The sequence below is a fragment of the Engystomops pustulosus genome, chromosome 5, assembly GCF_040894005.1.
Source record: "Engystomops pustulosus chromosome 5, aEngPut4.maternal, whole genome shotgun sequence".
In the NCBI taxonomy this organism is placed as follows: Eukaryota; Metazoa; Chordata; class Amphibia; order Anura; family Leptodactylidae; genus Engystomops; species Engystomops pustulosus.
In genome coordinates, this window is record NC_092415.1 from 79,138,490 (window position 1) to 79,163,782 (window position 25,293).

General features: G+C 40.4%; 1 protein-coding gene across 2 annotated transcripts in view; it reads right to left on the reverse strand.

Moving 5' to 3' along the window:
- The window catches only part of CDKAL1 (CDKAL1 threonylcarbamoyladenosine tRNA methylthiotransferase), a 528,219-nt gene that overhangs the window by 263,453 nt on the left and 239,473 nt on the right, over positions 1-25,293 (reverse strand). The window lies entirely within an intron of this gene.

Consider the following 25,293-nt stretch of genomic DNA (forward strand, 5'->3'; position numbering starts at 1 on the left):
GTCAGCGTGTTGGAGAGGAGGAGGGATGAGTGCTGCTCTCCCTTCCCCACAGAGCAGCACAAGGCCGGTGCAGTAAAACTGCGGAATACAGGACATGTCCTCTATTTTGCCATGCACGGTCATGGTGCGGTGAGGCAACACACAACGTGATTGGGCAGCAAAAGCACCAATGGGGACCGATATTTGGCTGCAAATTGTGCAGCTATTATGGATAATGCTTCCCATAACGTTCGCCTGAACGTACCCTTAAGGTTACAAATAATGGAGTAATAAACTTGGCAGTAAACTCTCTGAGCAAACACACCAGCTCTATAATACTGAAAGCACATTTGGCCAATTCAGTGATGGCCACTTCGCTTCCACAATAGAGTAATAAAAGTTTGAAACCATACAACCACGGAGAAGTAAGAGCTTGAAGTTTTGTGGAGTTGCAAAATGGCCAGGTTAGACAGATGATGCCGTGTAAGTACCTAACCCTAAGCAGCATATATGGCAGCTCCTCCTAGTTTCCTTTCCAGGTGACAAGCCACCATCAGAACTCAGGGGTGGGGTCTGGCACAGCAAGATAAACAACGGCTACATATCAATACATCAGATAAAGACAACAAAGAAAAAGAGCATGTGTAAAGTTGCCAACAATTAATTTATCACGGCTTCTCCCCCATAAACTTTATTAATTCAGAAATAAGTTATTCCAGTTCACACAGGAAAAAAATATGAAAACACCTATAGTGCATGACAATGTTGCACACAGACAGTGGGATGGGGAAGGTATGCCCAAATCCAACAGACCCACTAACCTTGGTTGATGACAAGAATAGTGTTCTAAGAAAAAAATTTCCTCCTAGTCCTAAAATAACAATACAAGTAGGTAATACAGGGCTACTTGACTTTTTCATGCTTAACTGGAGAAAGAACTCCCAGATTAAAGTACTTTACCAGGTACGCAGATGGGAGCACAGTCACGACGTTATTTATCTGGCGACTTGAACATTTATGTACAAATTATCTTTTTGTATGGTGTGGGTATCTCCAAAGTGATGCAACTGTAGAAGACTCACAGGCAATGCACACCAGCTTCAAACCCAACAGGTGAATGACGCCTGTGTTTTACAGGGCAAAGTTTAACCCTCTCAATGAAAGCACTTTCAAGCCTAGAATTGGTAGGCATTATATACTGTACTAGATACAAGTGATGCACTGGCTAAAAAGTTAAGTAGCAAATGATTTTTAAAGTGATGTTTTTTGAAACATGAAAATTAATTGGTCAAGCAAAATACTACATGCACCTTTGTCATGTGGAAAATGGAGCATAAAAAATGATCCTTTATTCTGAAACCTGGTATATGTAAACAGTCAAACAATCCTTACAGAGAATCATCTTAAGCTAATTGTTACAAATGTCCGGTTATGGTAAAAAGACCTTTAGGAAGCCGATTGACCCAAGCACCTAGTCCAGTTCCTGGCTTGATAATGCTGTACGGCATGAAAAGGAGTTCACTTTTAATCTATTTTTATGTATTCTTTAAGCTATGTTAGCTATTTTGATTTTTTGATTCAGAAGACAACTCCTTGATAATAGACCAGATTATTTAAAAAGAAAACAAAAAAAGTCTTAGTTTTAACCTTTGTGTTTTTGTCAATAAGTTAAAAAAAAATAGTAAAAGGTTAAAGCCCACTAATTGTGTTAATAATTGAATTTTCTGCCATGATTTTTTTAAAGCCTCAATCCATGATTAATGACATGGTCAATGAAAAGCAGCGATTTCTCTCAACTAGTATTTTAAGTAAAGACAAACACACTTTAATGTCCGCAGAAACGCTGACATTAAAGAGCGCTGTTCACCGGGTGGTTCAAGGTTTCATTATACACATATATTTAGAATGTTTGAAGTATTCTAGCCTATTGTTTAGAATTATTCACAGAAACTGCCCAAAATATGAAGGACACTAAAATTCATAGAGGTTTTGCAAGAGAAAACTGGTGGTTATTTTAGGTAATTTTCAGGTCACCACATTACTGGATAATTGGTAAACATCTACCTTTGCGGTTTTCTATTACATGAGTTGCAAAGGATGATTACATTTTGGGGCTACTTCCCTTATGGACTATGTGTTGCAATGGATTTAAGATTTTTCACATATTTTTGTGTTTCGCAATGCATTTCAAGAGCATCTGAAATTACTCATCCCCAAATACATATGTGTTTAGACAAAAACATTTGCAAACGGTAAGTAGCAACATGTGTTTTGCCTTGTTAACCGGCAAAACAAAGTGCAAATTCAAAACACTATTCAAGCGCGGTTTGTCAAGTGTTTGATAAAAACCATTGTAGTCGAAACGTCACAGCAAAACAGCTGCAGATAAAATATTAGATTCAGAATAATACTAAAGCAGGTTTTCATCAACTACTTGTTTACAAAATTGTAGAATCGAATCATAAGTAGCCAAATAAAATATTTGAAAACATAACCTCTTTACTTGGTTACAAAACTAGTATAATATACATATTAGAAGGCAAAATAATTCAATAATAATATTAATAATACTAACAGTATTCTGGGAGTTGTGTACTGTACATATTTTGCTTGCACTGAAGCCATTTAACCCCTAGGCGCACCAGGACGTTATAGTACGTCCCCGGGGCTAGATGCTTAGCGCACGGGGACGTTCTATAACGTCCTGCTTCTGGCACCGGCTCACGAACGGAGCCGGTACCAGAAGCAGCGGCTGTCAGCTGTCTAGTACAGCTGACAGCCTGCGCTAACACCCGCGATCGGAGCCGGCTCCGATCGCGGGTGTTAACCCCTTACACGCCGCGGTCAAACATGACCGCGGCGTGTAAGGGTGTTTGCGCTGTGGATCGGATCCCCCGTGCCGCTTACCGGGGGATCCGATCCACTTCTGGGCAGCTCCGAGGACTGGCATGTGCCCCGGAGCTGCCCGGTCTCCATGGCAGCCAGACCCCTTCCGGGTCTGACTGTAAACTGTCTGAGCATGCGCAAGCTTGCTCAGACAGTTTACACTGCTCTACAATAAAATAGTATTGTAGAGCAGTGTATTGAACTTAAACCAGTGATCAGAGCATCACTGGTTCAAGTTCAAGTATGTATAAGTAAAAATATGCAAAAACACTTAACACTACACATTATAATAAATAAAAAATAAATACATAAAAATATAAGCCCCTAAAATGTCACTTTCCCATAAAAACACTTAATAAAGTATAAAAAACACAAAAACACAAAAAACCCCGCATCTTTGGTATTGCCGCGTCCGTAACAATCTGTATAATAAAACAGAATCGTTACTGGACCCGCACGGTACACGCCGTAGAAAAAAAACGCAAAAACGTTCCGAAAAAAGATCATTTTTGATTAATACCCTATAAAAAAATGCTCTAAAAAGTAATTTAAAAAATGTTATGCACTCCAAAATAAGCCCACTAAAAAGAACAACTCTTCTCGCAAAAAATAAGCCCCTAACCAGATTTGTCAGCCGAAAAATAAAAAAGTTATGCATATGAAAAGATGGTGATGCTAAAATGAACAAGATTTTCTCCAAATTGGTTTTTATTCAGTACAATTGAATAAAATACACAAAACCCCCACATATTTGGTATCCCTGCGTCCGTAACAATCTGTATAATAAAACAGAATCGTTATTAGATCCGCAAAGTGAACCCCGTAAAAAACAAAACAAAAAAAAGCTCCAGAAAAAAGATCATTTTCAATTAATACCCTATAAAAATGCTCTAAAAAGGGATTTAAAAAATGTTATGCACTCTAAAATAAGACCACTAAAAAGAACAATCCTTCTCGCAAAAAATAAGCCCTTAAACAGATTTGTGAGGCGAAAAATAAAAAAGTTATGCATATGAAAGACGGTGATGCTAAAATTAACAACATTTTTGCCAAATTACTTTTTATGCAGTAAAAATGGGAAAAAAATAAAAAATCTATATAAATGAGGTCTTTTTGTAATCGTGGCGACCCATAGAATAAAAATAATATACTATTTTTATGGTATGGTAAACAGCCAAAAAAAACCCCATAAAAATCTTCCTGAAAAGTGATGATTTTCATTTCCTCCACCAACAAAGAGTTAATAAAATCTCACCAATTAGCCTATAGATTCCCCCAAATTACGTACCAGAAAAGTGCATCTCATGTGGCAAAAGAAATAAGCCCCTATAGGTCCACAATAAAAAAAAGAAAAAAATTATAGCCTGTACAATGTGACATAGCAAATCTGATCTGGATGGCGCCTCCTTCCCTTCTATGCCCGGCCGTGCGCCCATACAGCAGGTTACCAGCACATATGGGGTATCCGTGTACTCGGGAGAGATTGGGTAACAAACTTTATGGAGCCTTTATTCATTTAATCCATTGTAAATGTTTAATTTTCCACCCAAAATGGGTGTATTGTGAAAAAATATTACAATTTGGAGACTGCACCTCCATTTTGTTTTAACCCCTATAAAACACGTAAAGCGTTAACAAACTTCTTAAAAGTGGTTTTTCATACGTTGAGGTGTGTAGTTTCCACAATGGGGTAATTTACGAGTCTCACTATTATTTAGGCCTCTCAGTGTCAATTAGAAGTTGAGCAGGTCCATCTAAATACAGGTTTTGGTGATTTTACAAAAAATGTGAAAAATGATACCTAAATTCTGAGCCTCAGAACATTCTAGTAAAATATGTGGAATCTTAAAAAACCATGCCAGCATAAAGCAGACACTTGGGAAATGTAAGTTATGAATTTATTTGGGAGCTATGACTATCTGCATCAAAAGTAGAGAATTTAGAACGTTGAAAATAAAGTATTTTTCCAAATTTTTGCCAAATTTTGTTTTTTTTCATAACTAAACACAAAAGATTTCATCCAAATTTTTAAACTAATTTGAAGTACAATGTGTCACGAGAAAACAATCTCAAAATCCCCTGGATATCTCATAGCGTTCCAAAACTATAACCACTTATAGTGACACAGGTCAGATTTGAAGAATAGGGCCGCGTCCTTAAGGCCAAAAGAGGCTGCGTCCCGTAGGGGTTAACCTAGTGAACATATTGCACAAAAACAAAGCCATATTTAAGCTTAATTTTACATTTAGGAATAATACAATTATTTATTTTGATCTCTTCATACCGGTAATCTAAAATTAAGAAAGGCACAGAAACAGTGCAACACAAAATAAACTGTGCATACTAAACAATTGTCCAAGAAAAAAAAACCCACTGAGCCCCTTTATAGGGCTTGTTTAAATATGAGTTGCCTCTAACATGAACCTGCTGGCACCTTTTCAGAAAACATTTTTAATTGCAGCTGCAGGCTTTTTCTCCCATCTTCGAGGTGCAGATGAAGCACCATCTTTTGTGCCTGGTCTTTTCAGAGCTGAATAGGCCTCCAATTGTTAAGCTAAGGCAGTTTGCAACATTTCATAAAGGGTGGGGGGAGAGAACATAAAATAATAAGGGGTAGGAGAAAGCACCTAAGAAAGCTCAGATTTCCTAAAGGCACGCTGCAGTCTTTATGCCTTACGTTTCTTTAGATCCTTGTCGCGCTATAATAACTGATCCTTACTGACCCTAGCGCTTGTCACCTTCTGTACTGCTGTCATGGTAACCCACTCATTTCAGAGGTATTCAAAAGACTGGAGTTAGCCTGGTTTGGATTTGGATGCTCTAATTCTACTTGGGGTCAACAATATCAGCTGAGTTGTAGAATAGGCAGAGCAGATGGCACAGCTTTGGCATTGTCTGCACAAATAGATAATTTAATCCTTTCATTACCCGAGGGGCCTACAACACAGTTAAGAGGAATACATGTATGGAAAATGAAAAATGAATAAGGCTATATTGCCCACATGTATACCCAACATGTAAAATTATTTTATACTGCTTGTGTTCAAGCAAATCCTGGTAAAGATGATGGCCAGGATTTTTCAAACTAATTTCAGAAAAGTATCTCATGTACCAGCATAAAATTCTCACAGGTTGAAAAAACGTAAATCAGGATGATTGTTGTGAAATATTGCAGGGATGACTTTAATTACTATTACTTTTACAAATTAAATCAAAAAGCCTTAAAGGAAACCTACCATTTAATTTGAAGTATTATGCAAACATAGACGGAGAATGCTAAATCATATCTTGGTTAATCCCGGTGCCGAGTTGTTTTGCTGATAAAACAATTATAAAATTATGGTAATGAAGCTCTGTTGCTTGGATGGCTGCTCCAGCCCTTCTCCTAGTAGTTATTCACTGCAAGAGAGGATGTCACAATCCTGTGTTGTGCCTGAAAGCAGTATAATCAATTGCTGCACCATCACCCAGCTGCTGTGTATGAGTGATGCAGCTCAGGTTGATTAGTCATGTCTTGACTAAACTCCAAGTCTAATGAAAAGCAAATGCCATAAATCCTTACCGAATAGGTCTATGCAAGGGTTAAAGGGGTATTCCAGGAATCAGCATAATTCATATACAAGTGGGCACTCAAAATATAAGCTAATGTGTAATTAGTTGTTATTAAAAATTTTGCTCCCCTTAGCAGAAAATGCTGATGACATAGACTGTAATGAAGAAATAAAATGTTACCGGCCCTTTAATCAGTCCGTAGATTTCCTCCGTGCGGTCCGTTGCAGAGCATACACAGGACAGAAGATGGCCGCTGGTCACATGTCCACATCACATGTCCTGCACCTGCCTGGGCAGGTCATGTGATCACCACTACGTTTGGCTGTAGTCGGTTTGTTGCAGTGCAGCCAGTATGGCCAGTGTTGTGGTGATGGCAGTTGCACATCATTACCATGGTAACAGAGCAAGAAAACCTATTACATCAGCACTGGGAGCAGAGCATAAGAGGTAGGAGGAGTTACTGAGAACTAAAGGATCATGGAACTTGTAGTTTACAGTGGCGGCCATCTTAATGATAACTCCACTTACTTTAGAGAGGCCATACATTTTGTAAATCAGAAAATCAAACTATTGAAGCTCCATTTTGTGACTAACGACATTGAGTATTGTTGTATTCATTTATTTATATCATCACGGGTTTTTGTGTCAGACGTTCATATTCCCGGAATACCCCTTTAAGTCATGTTCCCCATGTTTGTAAGTCAGTAGTCTGTATCGGAAAAGTAGTTTATAAATGACACTATGCCCACAAGTTTCACACATATGAGCTCCTATAAGAGCAGCAAGTATAAACGGAGTCTCCTTATTTTTACAATTCAGTTATTCCATGGTGGAGATTTATCAGTAGTGCCTGAAGTAAAACAGCTCTAGTTGCCCATGAAAACCAATCAGAGCTCAGCTGTAATTTTACGAACAGCTGTTGGAAAATGAAAGCTGATCTCTGATTTCATGGACAACTAGAACAGTTCTGCTCTGAGGGTGCATTCACATGTCACGTTTAACGCATGTGTTTAGAACCGCATTGTACCAGCTGAAAAGAGATTTGCCTGATTAAAAAGCTGTTAACGCTTGTGTTAACACAAGAGTTAACATTTGCGTTTTGTAAATGCAAGTGTTAACAGCTGGCAAATCTCACACGACATGTGACCACACCCTTAGACACTTCTGTCCACACATTCAGGTTTTCAGATGCAGTTTGCCCAAACCAGGACTAGAGTGAAAATTGAGGAGGAGCAGCTTCTCCCCTCTATTATAATTCACACCTGCTTATGGCTTCAAAAACTGCATCTGAAAAACTGAACGTGTCAACGCACCCTGAGCGATCTCCTTCCATATGTCTGTTTTCTTGGGCAGCCTGTATTAAAAAAATGTTTACTGGCCATATGTCCTGTCAAGCTATTATTAAATGTGAACTTTAACCACACTTCAAAGACAACAAAAGAAAACAAAAAGTGGATAAGTTGTAAAAAGCTAAAATGCATTGTATTTTCATTGCAATCTTCCCAGTCGTGTCTCCCTTGAGAAGGACAGGCACAGGCATGACTTTAGAAAAGGGAATGTCATCCCATACTATAGCAGACACAAACCAGTGTAAAACAAACATAGAAGTGTGGTCTGTTTGCACATTGACAAAGGAAGATGAGGATCAACACCAGGTGTGCTCGGCAGAGCTCTGTCTATAATGACATTATGGCATACTGTATCAATTTAGTGCAAAGAGCATACACCTGGTGTACACAGATTGGCGAACGCTACGGATTATCTTAACCATCTAGTTGTCCAAACGAATATGCTGCTAACATCTGCATAAAACAGAGATTGCTCTGTAGTCACTGGGCTAGACATTTAATGCACACCATGTTAAAAATCAGAAGGTGAAGTGAGAGGATTTTTTAAAGAACTTGTCAAAATGCTTGATAAATCAGGATTAACTCTTCATTCTTTTTCAGATGAAATTCTGGTCTGTCCTCGCATCCTAAATTAAATACATTAAGCTGGCTTGGAACAGAACCAAAGCTTTTGACAAGACCCCATGGTGATGAAGAGCTTGCTTTTCTGTTTACCCTAGGATGATCAGAGAATTGTTCTTTTTATTCTCCCAGCCCAGGCAGCTGGCAGAGGGAATAAGAAGAGGGTTGCTGTACAAGTATCTGTCTTGGTTTTCCTTCTATCCAGATATTCTATTTTATACTGAAAAACTGAGCAAGCTGCAAACATCCATCATTATTTATCTACTACTTTATATAAGTATATCTAAAACATTTAAGATTTTTATATAGATAAACGAATAAACGAAATAAACGAATATGACCAAACAAAGCTGAAATTCTAGGTACTTACAAGTATACAGTATAAAGGTTCCCAAAGCCAATAATCTAACAAGAAATCTAATATGTGTTCAAAATTGTTGAAATCCACTTACTACAGAAATCTCATTTTAATATGCATATGTTATACAGTAGAGGAATGCAACCAACCAAAATATAGCACAAAAGAAATAGCTTTTTGCCCACAGACGTGCACCTACAAATGGCCTAAATGAAAGCATCACACATGACCAATTACATAGAAGGAAGCCGTGTGAGCCGCAGCCCAGGAAGCAAAGCCAAAATTGACCATCTGATGAATGTGATTGAGAGCTCCATGTGCGGGAGGCTTCCCAGGATAGCCTCCTTATAACATTTGGAATTCCTTCATATCCACAAGGGTTACTTACCCAGTAAGCTCCTGCAAGTTGTGAAATGGTAACATCACTTTCACAAGTACTGCAATAGTGGATTGTGATCTAGAATCAAGCCATTGGATTAAAGGCTACTTCTAGGCCAGGTCATGGTTACCAGCTGGCATTTTGTGCATACATTGGTGGCATGAATTAGGAGACGGTAGCCTGTGCAGGGATAGGAATAACTACCATACATGCTGTTAAGTCAATGTGACGCTAGTATGCAGTGGAGGAGCATGGACCCTTGTGCAAAAAGTCATTGCATAGGCTCCCCATGACATACAAATGACAAAAAGTTAGCAATATCTTGCTTTAAGGTGAAAAGAATGAAAAACTTAACACTGGGGTAATATTGTATCATGAAAGTAGAGCATTTAAGTGGAAGCATGTATTGAGGACTCAAACATTTTATTGAAACAAAGTTCAACAACAGTGGATTGTTGGACACAAAAATGTCAGTTGTGGGAGCATTGCTCATCCCTTGTATGTAGGTTTTCTGCCACAAAAGGCATGAAAAGTTGCAATTCCTGGTGCATGGCCAGGGAATTGCAATTTCTTCAGTTTTTTCCCTCACAACACTTTGGGTAGAGGATAGCACATGACAGGTAGGGAATGACATGGCTTGATGAGCCTCTACACGGCAACTCAGCTGATATTATAGGTTTGAAATTGGATTCAGGTGTGGAGAAGGTGCAGACTAGAGATGAGCGAGCACTAAAATGCTCGAGTGCTCGTTATTCGAGACGAACTTTTCCAGATGCTCGAGTGCTCGTCTCGAATAACGAGCCCCATTGAAGTCAATGGGAGACTCGAGCATTTTTCAAAGGGACCATGGTTCGGGAATAAAATGTGTTAATTAATTGAAAAAGAATGTCTTCTGATAAGTTAGCAGATGTATGCAAACATCTGCTTCACTGTTCCGCGCGTATATTATCTCCCGACAAGTTAGCAGATGTGAAGAACAGTGAAGAATAGAATAAAAACAGTGAACACAGGATCATTTAAGTGAAAAACACAGTGAAGAATAGATTACAGATGTTCGGCACATCTGCTTACTTGTCGGGAGATACGCTGTCCCGGGATCCGCTGCTCTTCTTCCACTGAAGTCTCCCCGATGTCTCCGTGCCGCTCCCCGATGTCTCCGTGCCGCTGCCCGATGTCTCCGTGCCGCTCCCCGACGTCTCCGTGCCGCTCCCCGACGTCTCCGTGCCGCTCCCCGACGTCTCCGTGCCTCTCCGTGCCGCTGCCCGATGTCTCCGTGCCCCGATGTCTCCGTGCCGCTCCCTGATGTCTCCGTGCCGCTCCCTGATGTCTCCGTGCCGCTCCACGATGTCTCCGTGCCGCTCCACGATGTCTCCGTGCCGCTCCACGATGTCTCCGTGCCGCTCCCCGATGTCTCCGTGCCGCTCCCCGATGTCTCCGTGCCGCTCCCCGATGTCTCCGTGCCGCTCCCCGATGTCTCCGTGCCGCTCCCCGATGTCTCCGTGACGCTGCCCGATGTCTCCGTGCCGCTCCCCGGTGTCTCCGTGCTGCTCCCCGTTGTCTCTGTCCTGCTCCCCGTTGTCTCTGTCCTGCTCACCGTGTTCTTCAATGTGTTCTTCACACATATATATTGTTCTTCACATACTATTTTGTTCGCACCGTTCCGCGCGTATCTTCCGACAAGTAAGCAGATGTGCCGAACATCTGTAATCTATTCTTCACTGTGTTTTTCACTTAAATGATCCTGTGTTCACTGTGTTCACTGTTTTTATTCTATTCTTCACTGTTCTTCACTGTGTTTTTTTAATTAAATGCTCGATCTCGAGCAGGGGAAATACTCGTCCGAGCAACGAGCCGTTTCGAGTACCTTAATACTCGAACGAGCATCAAGCTCGGACGAGTATACTCGCTCATCTCTAGTGCAGACCACTTTATTTGAGACACCCCAGTCTTCAGCAGTTGTTCCCAAATGATGCAACCTCCATGAGCTAACAAGTTTGTCCATGAAGAGAAAAATGGGCCCTATTGTTCATGCAGTGGAATGGTAGGTGAATTGATAATCTTATTCAAGCCTATAGTTGCTCAAGCATACAAAGAGTAGGGTAGTTTGATACACCTGCCTACGCTGTACTACCAACACCAAGGGCTCGTCTGGTTACAACTGCTGATGCATAGTGCTCACCATGACATGTAAGACATGGTTGGTGAACACAATTTCTGCTTCCCGTGAATCATTTCATCAGTTAACAGCAATGAAGCCCACTGGTTCCTTGTCTGGTGAAGATGTTCCTTAGTCCAAGCCCATGCCTGAGTGGTGCCTTCAAAAATCCATAACTTTTTCATTTTTACGTGTACAGACCTGTGTGAGGGCTAATTTTGTGCGTAACAAATTTTACTTTCCCGTAATGTTATTTATTTTAACATGCCGTGTACTGCGAAGCTGAAAAAAAATTCCAAATGTGGAAAAATTGAAAAAAAAAAACCGCACGTCACGTTCTTGTGGGCTCAGTTTTTACGAATTTAACTGTGCGCTCCAAATAACACTTCAGCTTTATTCTTTGGTTCGGTGCGATCATGGAGATACCAAATTTATATAGGTTTTATTGTGTTTTAATACATTTTCAAAAATTAAACGAATGTGTACAAAAAAGAAAAAAAAATTTTTTGCCATCTTCTGAAGCTAATAACTTTTTCATACTTTGGCGCACGGAGCTGTGTGAAATGTCATTTTTTTGCGAAATGAGCCGACGTTTTCATTGCTACCATTTTGAAGTCTGTGCGACATTTTGATCATTTTTTTTTTACATTTTTTATGTGATGTAAAAAGGTGTAAAAGTCGCATTTCGGACATTTGGGCGCCATTTCCCGTCTCAGAGGTCACCGCCGGCCGTAACCGTTATTATATTTTCATAGATCGGGCATTTTGGGGCGCGGCGATACCTAATGTGTCTGTGATTTTTACTGTTTATTATGTTTTATATCAGTTCTAGCGAAAGGGGGGTGATTTGAATTTTTAATATTTTATTAAACTTTTTTTAAACTTTTTTTTTTTCACTATATCTTAGACCATCTAGGGTACATTAACCCTAGATGGTCAGATCGTTCCTACCATATACTGCAATACTTCTGTATTGCAATATATGGCATTTTTGCAGCTCATTCATTACAATGAGCCAGTGGCTCATTGTAACGAATCTGCAGAAGCCATTAAGCCTCGGGTCAAACGAAGACCCGAGGCTACCATGGCAACCGATGGCGTTCAGGGGAGCGGCGATCGGGGCGTTGAGGGGCGCGCCGCTGTCTTTTAAATGCCGCTGGTGACTTTGCCGGCGGCAATCAAAGGGTCAATAGTCGCAAGCACCGACCACGGTTATTAGCGGTGGGGGTTTGCTGCAATATGCAACAACCCCCACCTTTGTATGAAGAGGACTCAGCCAGTGAGCCCTCTTCACGCACTCCCTATACCTCTGCGCCGTAGAGTTACGGCGCAGAGCGTTAAGGGGTTGAGGAGTATTTTTAGCCGAATAGGAGTATGAAATTTTCAGTAATACAAATATATAACTTATAGCCGTATAAAATGTTGTTAGATAGAAAATCATGTGTTTAAATAGCAAATTGAGGCAGTTCTAGTGATCTTACATCAAGCATTGACCAGAATGGAGCCAACGCCACCAACGCCCCAACCACACTGCAGTCGCCGAAACCTCCCCCCACCAGACTGTGGCTAACGCCCCTGACACCAAACATCCAGACTGCGGCTAACACATGATATTTCCTTCCCGTGCTCAGACTGCAGCAGACGCAGCCGAGCCCCGGTGACCAGACTGCGGCTAACGCACACTGTACCCCCCACCCCAGTGACCAGACTTCGGCAGTCGTGGCCGAGCCTCATGGCCAGACTGAAGCTAACGCACACTCTATTCCTCCGCCCCCCCCCTCCCAATGTGACCAGACTGTGGTAGACACTGCTGAGCTTCCAGTGGCTAGACTGCAGCTGACACTGCAAATCCATGATGGTTGCTTTGTAAAAAGCTTTTTTAAAAAATACATTTTATTTAATTTTCTGTGGTCTGTGTGTAGGGTGCGTTTTTGAATTTTTTTTTTAATTAATTGAATTTGCGTCTGTCATTTTTTAAAAATTTTTTTTAGATCCCATAGGATCACTTATTAGTGCTTCAGTCACGTGACCTTCTAGCCAAGGCCGCGAGTTGCAGGAATCCGCTGCAGCTCCGCGGGCAGCATTAGGGGAGAGAGGAGAAAACTCTCAGGTAGATTTATAGACCTGAGAGTTTTTTTTTTTTAAAGTAAAACTGCATATACAAGCATAGCTGACTGTTGTATAGGCATTAACGCGATCTCTGGGAGAGGGGATGTCTTCTACCACCTCAATCCCTGACGGACATGCAGTTCCATGTGACATACACCTCATGCTCCCTTAGCCCACACCAGACATGCAGTCCCATGTAACATACACCTCATGGCACCTCAGCACCTGCCAGACATGCAGACCCATGTAACATTCACCTCATGCCACCTCAGCACCTGCCAGACACGCAGCCCCATGTAATATACACCTCATGCCACTTAAGCACTCGCCAGACATGCAGTCCCATGTAACATACACCTCATGCCACCTCAGAATCTGCCAGATATGCAATCCCATGTAACATACATGTCTTCCCTGACCTTACTACAACCATCATATCAACTCCTGTCAAGCCCCCTCACCTCCATACATATGTATACACACAGTCCCTCTATCTGTTCTACTTGCAGGCCCCGCCCCCTCCCGTGACATATCTGCTACCAGAAGCAGCTCCATTCTACGATGTAGTGTGTAGCGTACTGAGCAGTACCGGCCTGCGCGCTGCCATTCTAATGCCCTGTACATGATTGCTGTGAGCTGAAGTCAGAAAGAGAGGGTTAGGATCTAATAGGATGTGGTAGGGTTAGGAATAAATATTAACAAACAGGGGCAGTGCCTAGCATTATGCTAATTAACCAACAAACGTTAGATTTGATAAGAGCCAAGAGCCGAGGCTTGGCCATGACTTCTTGGCAGGGAGCCAGGTAAGCTTTATAAGGGGATATTTCAGGAACAGAGGGGAGCAAAGATCGAAAACTAACAGTTATGTAATGTACCAGGCAATGCCTATTGCAGCCTTTCACCAGTGAATTGTGACAGGTTCCCTTTAAGCTACATCAAGTTATGCAAACAAAATTTAAGAAATTTTGAATAGTTGGACACGTGCACTGAAGAGTGTAGAGAAGGTCACATAAAGCTAACAAGTAAAAGTCAGGAGTGCACACACAGAAGGAGATCTGTACAAAACCACTTTTTTAAACATCACACCTTTATTGATCACAATGGATCCTGCTACATATTGTTTACCATAAATTTCTGAATCAAGTGGGAGGAACACGCATGCAACAACCAATTCTAGAGAGTGCATTCCTCACTAAGCATTTGTAATAACCTCTTAACATTCTCTTAACCTCTTAACAAGTCAAGGTTTAAACAGAACCTTAACACGACACACACATGAATAGATGTTTACCCATGGATACTGCAGTTGCTAGACCATAAGCCTGTTACAGTGTTCTCATGGAACTATTTATCACATGCACACTTACAATGTTGTGTAACTATGTTGCTATAAAACACCATGTGACTTATGAGTTAATTAAAACCATTTATTTATTAAATATTTAAGTTTTGCAATTTTGGACCAAATGTTGCAATCTATGGACTTAAAAACATATCTGAACACTTGAAACTGCACAAACAAGATGATTTAAATGACACATGCAGGAACCTTTTAAGGATCTTCAAGTCTTATAAAGTTTTTAAAATGTTGACTGCAATAAGAAACTGGGAAGTTATAAAAATGTAGAAAATGTTAGAAAATACCATTCAAAATAATCACAGAAATCCTGTACAAAAAGTGCTTTTGCCTACAAGGAATCCCATCAGCTGTCACCATATGCTGTTACCGTTGGAAGACAGTAGTTATTCACACGTCTGTAGTCCTGCAGGTTTCTCAGCTACACCCCTCCAGTACATTCAAATTGAAAACTGGCTTCCCACATGGCAAAAATATCAGTCTCTGGGTGTTATAGATGTGAGCTTTATACCCTTTATAGAATTCTGATGGCCAACTACAGATCGGAGTAACTTCTTACTTAGATTAGGTGCCCTCAAGAGTGGCATGAGATTAGCAAGTGACAAACCAATCAACAGAAACAGATGGGTACAGTGGTGCCACACAATGCACAACCACGAGAAGCCACAAACAAATCTTTGAAATCTCTACAACCAACCTACAAAGTTGGTCAGTAATTCGAAAATTCAGCAAAGCATCCTGGTGCAGTGCTTGTACAACAGCTTCTTGCATCTTCTTTCTTGTAGAAATAAAAATCAGCTACAGGAAGCAGAATATATTGCAATTAAATGCAAAGAAAAATACAGTGATATACAATTTCAAAGTAAAAACATGTGTTCTGAGGTTCCAGAATGTTGCCAATTTTACTAGCTTTCATCTGCTAGCACAGCTCCATTCTTTTAAAGGGACTTCTAGGACCTCCATAGATCACAAGCACTAGGATTTTGTTCTCATTGAGGGAGCGCAAGGGGGAGCTGCTCCATTCAATACTATTGTATCTAAGCATAGTTCTTTGCCGATCCCAAAGAACTGAATGCAGCAACAGGGTGCATTCTCAAAGACACTGATTAGTGAGAGCAGGATCCCTGTTATGATCGCAGAGGGTCCCTCAACGTTTAGGAAGTTATCACCTATCCTACATTGGGACATCCCTAATACAAAAGAATTGCACAAACACAAACAGCAACAAAATATGAAGAAATTCACTGTTGGGTATCAGAGATCCTCAGAACGGAAGTGCAGCATTCATAGTCATGTGTTGCAGCTCTTTCAGCGGTCCTCCCCATCTATCTGTTGGACAAGGACCTACAACAAACAATCATTACTACATTTGAGCTACACAATGGGTAGATGGCGCATAGCCGAGGAGAAGAACCGCCAAAGGGAGAGCTGTCCCTTCATTACTGGGATGAGAGAGAAGATCCAGTAAATTATAGTAATTTGAAAGTTTCTTCATTTTTCATGAACAAAAATGAAAAGGTGCCAAATTGTACGTTGTCGTGAAATCACTTCAAGCAAGCAACACTTTTTTACCAAGTATTCAGCAATTTTACTTTTTTTTTTTTTAAAGAAAAACAAAACTCCTAAGCACTAAGGCCCAGAAATGTATTTTACTTATCATCTGCAGAAATTACTTATGAGTAGAAGAGATGCTGTTATGGCTGACAGTATAATGAAGTTTTACTAAAGTGACATTTAGAAGTCCGGTGTGCCCTATATCTGTCTATCCTCATACAGTTGCGATACAAAATCCTCAAGGCTAACATACCAAAGGAAGGTCAAGCTGCTATATGCTACAAGAAGCACTAGCTTTGCTTCCCTTTTACGGTCAGTACTTCTCTAAATTCAGACACATAATGTCCGGTATCTTATTCTTTGCTGTATACCTTTTACTAGAACAATAATGGCCATAAAATCGTGTGTGTAAACATTTCCTTTGAAAAGTAATATTTTTTCAAACTGGACTCGCAAAGGGTTTCAGTATTAATGTAATCAAATTATTAGATTCTCAGAGCAAGATTTAGCAGTATTAACAATCCCTATTGCCTGGGAACTTAGGAGTTATTTCCACGAATTGCCCTGAGCGTTTTTTTGTTCCAGGTGAATTAATTTCCACCAGTGTCCAGGGCTGCAATAACATATAATGGGATAGACAGCAAGTGTCTGTCACTCTAGCTAGAATCTTATTAGTAACTTTTATTTAAGCTTTGGCACTCCTTTAACGTGAAATAAATCTGTCAAGCCTCAGTTGTGTCTACTGCGTGACATGCTCACATTGAAAACATAGCATGCAGTCACCAACGCATCATGCAATCTGTCATGTCTTCAAAAAGGAAGCATCTGCCACACACCTTAGAAAAATACCTCCGGGGTATCAGAATATCAAATAAGGAAAGAAAAAGTTGAGAAAATGTTTAATCTGCTCATCTTATACATGCACAGGATATATAGGGACAGCTCTTTATTCTGTTTTGTACAAAGAACTATGGGATCTGGCCTTGACAATTCCTGGTTTTAAGTTGCACTCTAGAGCAATACTTAAAAGAAAGACTATTATCTTACCCGCTTCTACTCAGAAGTCTGAGCAGCAGTCCTATTGCCTGTTTCCAATGGTGGTTAAAGTGGATTATCTATGTCAAACCTTCATCATAATCAGCTATTGAAAGTTAACTTGCACAATGGCCCTGTACTTGGGAGTCTGCCAGATACAAATACAAGACATGGTAATGCTATTCTCCTAGCAGCAGCTGTTTATACTTACCTGGTGTGCGACAGGTGTCAGACAAAAGGACTGGAATGGCCCTGCACCTGCTGCCTGCAAACCCTACACAGGTACACTAGCAGGAGTGACCTTTGTTTGCCTGTCACCAGAGCAGATGTTCGATGGAGAGCAGAGCGTAGACACGCCTATACCATTCTGCTTGGCGCTTGTGCCTCACTTAGTAGACATGATTAGACAGCAAACTGATCCGAGGGAGGCAAGAGGACCATAGATACGCTGACTTATGAAGGAGCCCTGTATGTCTCCTTTCACAGGGGTAAAGCTCTGCTGTGAGCTCAAGGCTGCAGGCAGGGTTTGAGCTTTTCCTGAAATCTGGACTGAAGGATTTTGCAACATCTACATGTACTGGAATACTGAAACTATGAACTAGGGAGACATCACAACAAATTGTACAGATAATTTCTAATGAAAAACTCTATTTCGTACTTATGATTCATTTTATGGACATATTTTTGTAGTAGACATAAAAAGATCTTACAAATAATCCTACATACACAGAATGCTGAGCTGTTATTTACTGAAGTGCTTCTCAGTTATCTTCTACTTCTCCAAGCCATAGAATACCAGTAATTTGGTAAAAACTACAAAAAAAACCTTCAAGAATAACTTAAAATTACTACATTTTCTCTTTCATCAAACACTTAACGGACATCTATCACCAGATTGTAAACCATACATACTGACATACCGGTGTGTGCCCCCTATGGAGGGATCTGCTGTTTTTTTAGCTTCTTATGTCCTGTTTTTTTTTTTTTATTTTAATGCAAATCAAATGAGCCTGAGGGGTTCCAGGCTCCATAGGAGTTAATGGAGCCTGGAGCCCCTCAGGCTCATTTGTATAATTTTTAAAGCATTTTCTCTTAAAAACAAGATCATAAGAAACTAAAAGAAGAGCAGTTCCTGCCACAGGGGGCACACACTAGCATGTCAGTATGTTTGGTTTACAATCCTTGATCTGGTGATAGATGTCCTTTAAATGACTATTCAGAACTACTGAATTATTCAGGACATGGGGTGGCATAAAGGTAGATGCTGTGGAAAGGAGGACTGGGAATCATGAATAGATCTATTTTGGGGGGGGGAGGGATTCATCATATGACAACACATAGAGCGGCAGCATATGATAAATTCTAGAGTCCAGTTAGGAGTCCAAAGACAATGAACCACCTATATGAAGTCCACACACAATAAAAAGCAAACGAAGCTTGTCATTTTTAAAACACTACTGCCGAGACCAGCAATGGCAGAGAGTAGTATATATAGCTTGAGTGAGGGAGAGAAACTAGTTGTGACGTTTATGATACTAAATGACCTAAAAGGTGTCATCACCAACTTGTTTACAAAAAGGAAACAAAAACGTTGGAAGCAGCAGCGAAACAACACAGTAACCATTTGCTTTCCTGAGATATATATATATATATATATACATACATACATATATGTTTGACAGGCCAGTTCATAAACTATGTGGCAATGTGGAGGTACTGTGATACAGTTCTAATGTCATATTCATGTACATTACATATTTCACCCCCATGAAGATGAATTCAAGAAGAGAACAGATCAGTTCAAACAATGAGATCAGAAAAGCTTAACAAATCAGAACAGTACTGTACATATAATGAGACTGTATGGAAGTGTACATTTCTTTAAAAACAAGCAAGAAAATGGTTTCTTCCAAACTGTAAAAAATTTATCATTCAGCCAATGGAGGAGATTTTTCAATAGTGTTACATCAGATAACACACACCAGTGTCTCAAATCAGACACTGTACGAGAGATTCATTACCAGCCTCCATTACTGCTAAATGCAATTTGCTGTGGTCTTAAGACAATTCCATGCTGTTGTTTTGGGACTCTTTACTAGTTCAGGGCCACATTGCAAGACTTTACAGTGGGTAAAGGACAAGACTTTACAGTGGGTAGACACATTTTCAGATATATATTTATTGAGGTAAAAAAGGTAAAAAATACACTAATTAAGTTGCCCCATTATTTGTAATACACACATATTTAAAGTCTCATTCCAAATCCCCTAATCTAGAATACGGATGTAGATCACCGCTGTGCATCTTTAACACATCCTTAAGGAATGCAGTCAAATTGGTTTAAAGACTACAAATTTAATGCCATATCTCTCTCACAACACAGAGATAAGGATTATAACCGCTGAATTTCAGCTGATGCACAGTATTACCACAGATCACAAGTTCTCTGATCAAAATACTGAAAAAGAACACTGCCGTCACCAATCTACTGCACACCAGCGATAAAACTCAACCATCCCTCCAAGGATCAAGTCAAGTCATTTAAAAGCATCTCCTCTATGAGACAGCATGATCTGGAGGCAAGTGCCTAAGCGGGTGTATTAACTCATTGGAGTGTCAGCAAATCACACAATCAGGAAATGATCAAAAACCCTGGAGAGTATTTGTAAGATACTTAGAAGAAAGAGATTACTATTACTGCTATAGTATCACGGATATGACATATATATATATATATATATATATATATATATATATATATATATATATTTTTTTTTTTTTTTTTTTTTTTTTTTCAAGCTGGAGGTTTTAGAGGGGTAAGAAAATTTTCTGGATTTCACACCTAAAAAGTCATACAATTAAGTAAAAAATGCTAACAATATGTACTTATTGCATTTCTATAAGACTTATCACAAACTAATTATCACTTTGCACCTGGGGCGTAATGACCGTGGTAGCAGGGGGTGCAACTGCAAACAGGTCCGAAGTTGGAGAAGGCCAGCATTTGCCAGCCGGGCCCCAATAAAAGACACACATATAATTGATTATCTGAGCAGCGCAGACAGAAAGACATCTGTGCACTCTGCCTGCATACACTCTATATTTTGTTGGTGGCATGATGACGTCACCACAACATCCCCAGATCATATTGTGTGCACAGAGGAGTCAGGAGAAGAGGTGTGATCGCCAGAGCGGCAGAGTACTGGGTTTACTGGGTTTAAATTTAATGGCTGCTGGTCAGTGTAATAATAAGGTGGGCTTCAGGACAGTATATAGAAGTGTGGTGGTATGTATAATATAAATTTACACACACACATATACATACTCCTGCTGTATACCTGGGTGGTATACCAATTAATAAAGGAGGGGGGCCAAGCTTTATATCAAATAATATCAATCTGCTATGTTACATATTATTGAGGGCACTGCTGACAACATATGGATTGGAGAGTGGGTGCTGCTCTGCTAATTGATGATGGGGTGCAGTGTTAAATATATGTTTTGATATGTGCTGCACAGAGCTGAATCTATCTGGTAGTGTGTACAGTCACAAGAAGAATTATCATCTTTGAAGGGTACATCAGGATGAAGACTAGGATGGACCAGTCCAGCAGCGGAGACAACAGAATTAAACAGTAAATTATGTTTCGATCTGCCTTGTGTAGCACATTATTTGGCGCTATATATGGTAGTAATGTGCAGTATATTCCCAGATGGTATACAGTATATGTATGTGGTGTACTTATTCATACAATATTTTCATGTGGATCTACTGTGTATGTTTATATTTGTATGTGTTTCCTACATATGGTGTATGTAGATATATATATGGAGTTTCTATAGGGGTGTAATGAACATAAAATACAAACAGCGTAGTCTGAAATAAAATATGAAGGGTAAGGGCTGGTAGCAAGGATTTAGGGGTATGGGACCCTAAACCAAATTTCGCACCTGGGCACTCTGGCGTCTTGTTGCGCTACTGCTTAGTACTTATTACTTATGTGAATCACAGGATAGTAGCAATATAAATATCATATACTATATAATATTATGCTTTTTTATTTAAAGTTTGTCTACAATCTCAAGTTCACAAATACATAGCTGTTGCTTATTGCTGTAGTCTACAGGTAGCATATGACAAGTCAAGGGGATAGCTGTCCAAGAGTTAGGCTATATTCACACTACTGCAAGGGGGACGTATATACGTCCCCCATAGACGGGAATGGGCGCCCGGCGCCCTACGGTGGCGCACACGCGCGGCACCGTACAGCTCTGTACCCGGGAAAAAGATAGGACAGGTACTATCTTTTCCCATATTACGGCGCCATATGTTCCTATGGAGAGGGGAGGGGGTGCCGTCTGCCCACCATGCTACGGTACAGCGGGCAATGGCAGTGTGAATATAGCCTTAGTCGAATTTTGTTTCAGTGGCAGCGTCTTCTGCAGTGGACTACCCTTATGGATGTTCATGTGACTTTAATTAATGAAATTATGGAAAATTCCCTGTATGATACTCTAAATAGATAAATATATACATTCGCAAAAGAATTTTGGACTGCACTGTTGTGTGTTTGTGAGTAATAACTTAATTAATATGGAGTGAACTGAGAAACCTCAATTTTGTGGTGCCAGAGAGGGATCTGTCAACTATAAGTCAGACTTTCACTGAATACACAACCACACTTGGTTTTGGCTAAAACTAACTAAAGGAAATAACTGAAGACCTAATGGAGAAGTGAACTGGGCCACCGACAGACAGTAGCAAACTGATGTAATATTATACAGAAACTCTAAGTAGCAGGACGTTTGGCGACAAAGCTCTCTTCACCCCCTCCCCCTCTGCATAGATAGCAGAGCAGCTGCAATTCAGCAAAAGATTGGACATGTCCCATCATTTTCAGTGCAGGCGCCCAGCCAGTTCACTGTGAGGTGAGACAGTGTGCTTGCTCACTGCAGCGTGACCCGGTGCCATAGACCTCTACTGTGGCTGTGATCTGGTGCAGCCAAGATCACGGCCACAATAATGCTGTCTGAATGTAGTCTTCATGACAACAGCTAGTGCTAAACTCCCAAGGTCAGGAAAGACTGCCAACTACAGAAACTGCAGAGGGGTAAACTGAAAGAAAGGGAAGCCACAAGCAAGAAACAGTCCCTCAAACACTGGACTAGAGAGTTATTTAAAGTTTAATGAAAGGCGAGGTACATTTAAGGAAAATAATATAGCATCTGGATATCTTGATAAGAACAACTGCTAAAACTACTGCTACTTGATCACAGATCTGTTTAAGCCAAGCTTTTCCCATTTACTAGTGCCCCAGGTATCACAGATATTCTGCCAACTACTGTTAGGTGACACAAACCAGTTCTGCAAGTTTCTCAACAGACATAGAGAACAACCACTCAGGAAAGGGGGAACATCAGCTGCTGAAAAAACCACCAGCTTATTCATTACAGGATAGCTAAGTTATAAAAATTAACCACTAAAGTACGGTTTCTATTGGCAGATTTACAAACCTGTACTCAGCTCCTTTGTCATTCCCGGTGTCCCACACCGCCGCCTTGCCTGTCTATGTCCCTGTTTGTTTACAGGGGTACAGAAGGTCCGCTGAGAACCGCTGACGGCCGGCCACACCCACCTGTCCCATATCATAGAGCCAAAAACAGAGCTGAGAATAGGGATGGGAGGGCATGGCTGGCCCCTGGGGGTCCCAGACCGCTGCACTTTATTTGTAGCTAGTCTAGTGGTCAGGTACTACATGTGGATCGACAAAGCGTAAATCCTCCTGGTGAATAAGGTGCTTAGGAACATTCTGGGTGACCTGGTGAAGATGCACTCTCAGGAGTATGAGAGGCTGGGCACAGGGAGAGCCTCTATCCTTTGGAGGGGGTTCTCCTTTAGTGTCCCTTAGTCTGGCAACTCCCTTCCTGGTGTTGGGCTGATGCTGACACTGTAGATTGTAAGGTTTTGCTTTGTATTATATTTTCTTTATGTTATACTGTAGATAGTGTACAATATGTATATAATGTATATAGTGTGGTTTGGGGATATAGTGTTAAGTTGGGAAGGGGGGTGATGGTGGTAGGATTGATTTCTGAACTCATCTTGGACACTGTTCTGGACTATGCAATGAAACTTTGAACGTTTGAGCAGTGTCTGAGGAGAAGGGCAGGGTGTGGAGTTTTAGTTTAGTATTCTGTATGGTGGTCTGTTGGAAGGTGTGTAGTGTGTATGTTAATTTATGTTATTTTGTGGGTGTGACCTATTTTCAGTTGTTGATGGGTTTGGTTTATGCTGTGATAACTGGTTTGGTGGTGGTTATGGTATTTGGTGTTATTTAATTTCAATGTATGTTCCGTAATTGTTTTTTTTTCCTTAAAAAGTGTGTTAGGTATGAATGGGGCTGGACCAGCAGGTGATTTTTTGTAAATATTTTATATATTGTATATAATGTCTGGTTAATGTTATGTGTTATTGTTGCTTTATACTTTAACATTTTAATAAAAGATGTACAGGTTTGTTTTTTTAAAAATCCCTCCTCAGCCCAACTCCAGAATTTTATCAACAATCAGACAACCCCTTTAATATAAAGTGCATTAAGTTTTTAATTAATTCAGGCAAAGTTCACACAAGGTGTTAGCAGTGCAGTGGAACCACATTGGAAAAAACGCATCAGTAAATGAGCAGGAGATTGACTTGATGGTTCAGTCTTTTTCCAACTTATATACTATGATACTACTATTGCTTTTGTAAGAAGCAACATGTGCCTTAACATTAATAAGATTTATCAATGAAGAACACATGTTGCTACTTACAAAACGCGTGTGCATTTGGCAGTGTGCATTGCAAAATGTAATATTAGCGCATCAAATAATGCAGGCCAAGTTTGGTTCACAGGTGGCGTTTACACTGCGTTTTAACCAATATAACAGGAAGCGTCTCATGGTTTTTACACAGGAAGTGTCTCATGGTTTTTACAAAGGAAGTGTCTCATGGTTTTTACACAGGAAGTGTCTCATGGTTTTTAAACAGTCCACACTGTTTTTCACATTAACAGTTAATACATTTTGCCAAAGATATAAAGGTCCTCGTGAAAGACCAAAAAACTTGAAAAGTTGCAGCTTTCAGAATGCAACAAGAAAAGAGCGACCAAATCTTAAGGCAAGGCTAAACTAGCTATATCCTTAAAGAAAACCTACCATTTGCTTTTATGCATTATGAACCAAAAATACCTTGTGAATGCTGCAGCTACACTGATATCTTGTTTTATCCCTGAACTGGGTGGTTTAGCTGAAAAAAACAATTATAAAATTGTGAAAATGAGGCTCTGTCACTCCTGTGGCTGTTCGGTGCTTCTCCTCTTACACTAATTATGCACTGCTCCAGAGAATGATGTAATCATTGTGTTGTCTCTGTGTTGACAAGTAGAAGTAATCGCTGCACCATCCCCCAGCTGCTGTGTATGAGCCATCCAGCTCAGGTTGATTAGTCCTGTCTGGAAAGTTCAGGAAGCTCAGAAGCCAGGTTGGACCCAAGCTTCCCAAGGCCCTGAAATTTATAATTGTTTTTTGAGCAAGGATTAAACAAGATATGTTTCTGCATCAGTGTAGCTACAGCATTCTCAAGGTATGTTTGGTTCACAATCAGAGGTCGCACTAACATTTTTCCAGAAGGGTAAAAATACTCCTCTCACCATTTTTGAGGAGTATTTTTACCCGAGGAGGAGTATGAAAATTTCAGTAAAACACCGCACACATAGCGCACGCACAACACTCCACTACACTACACACAGCACGCACAACACTCCACTACACTACACACAGCACGCACAACACTCCACTACACTACACACAGCACGCACAACACTCCACTACACTACACACAGCACGCACAACACTCCACTACACTACACACAGCACGCACTACACACAGCACGCACTACACACAGCACGCACTACACA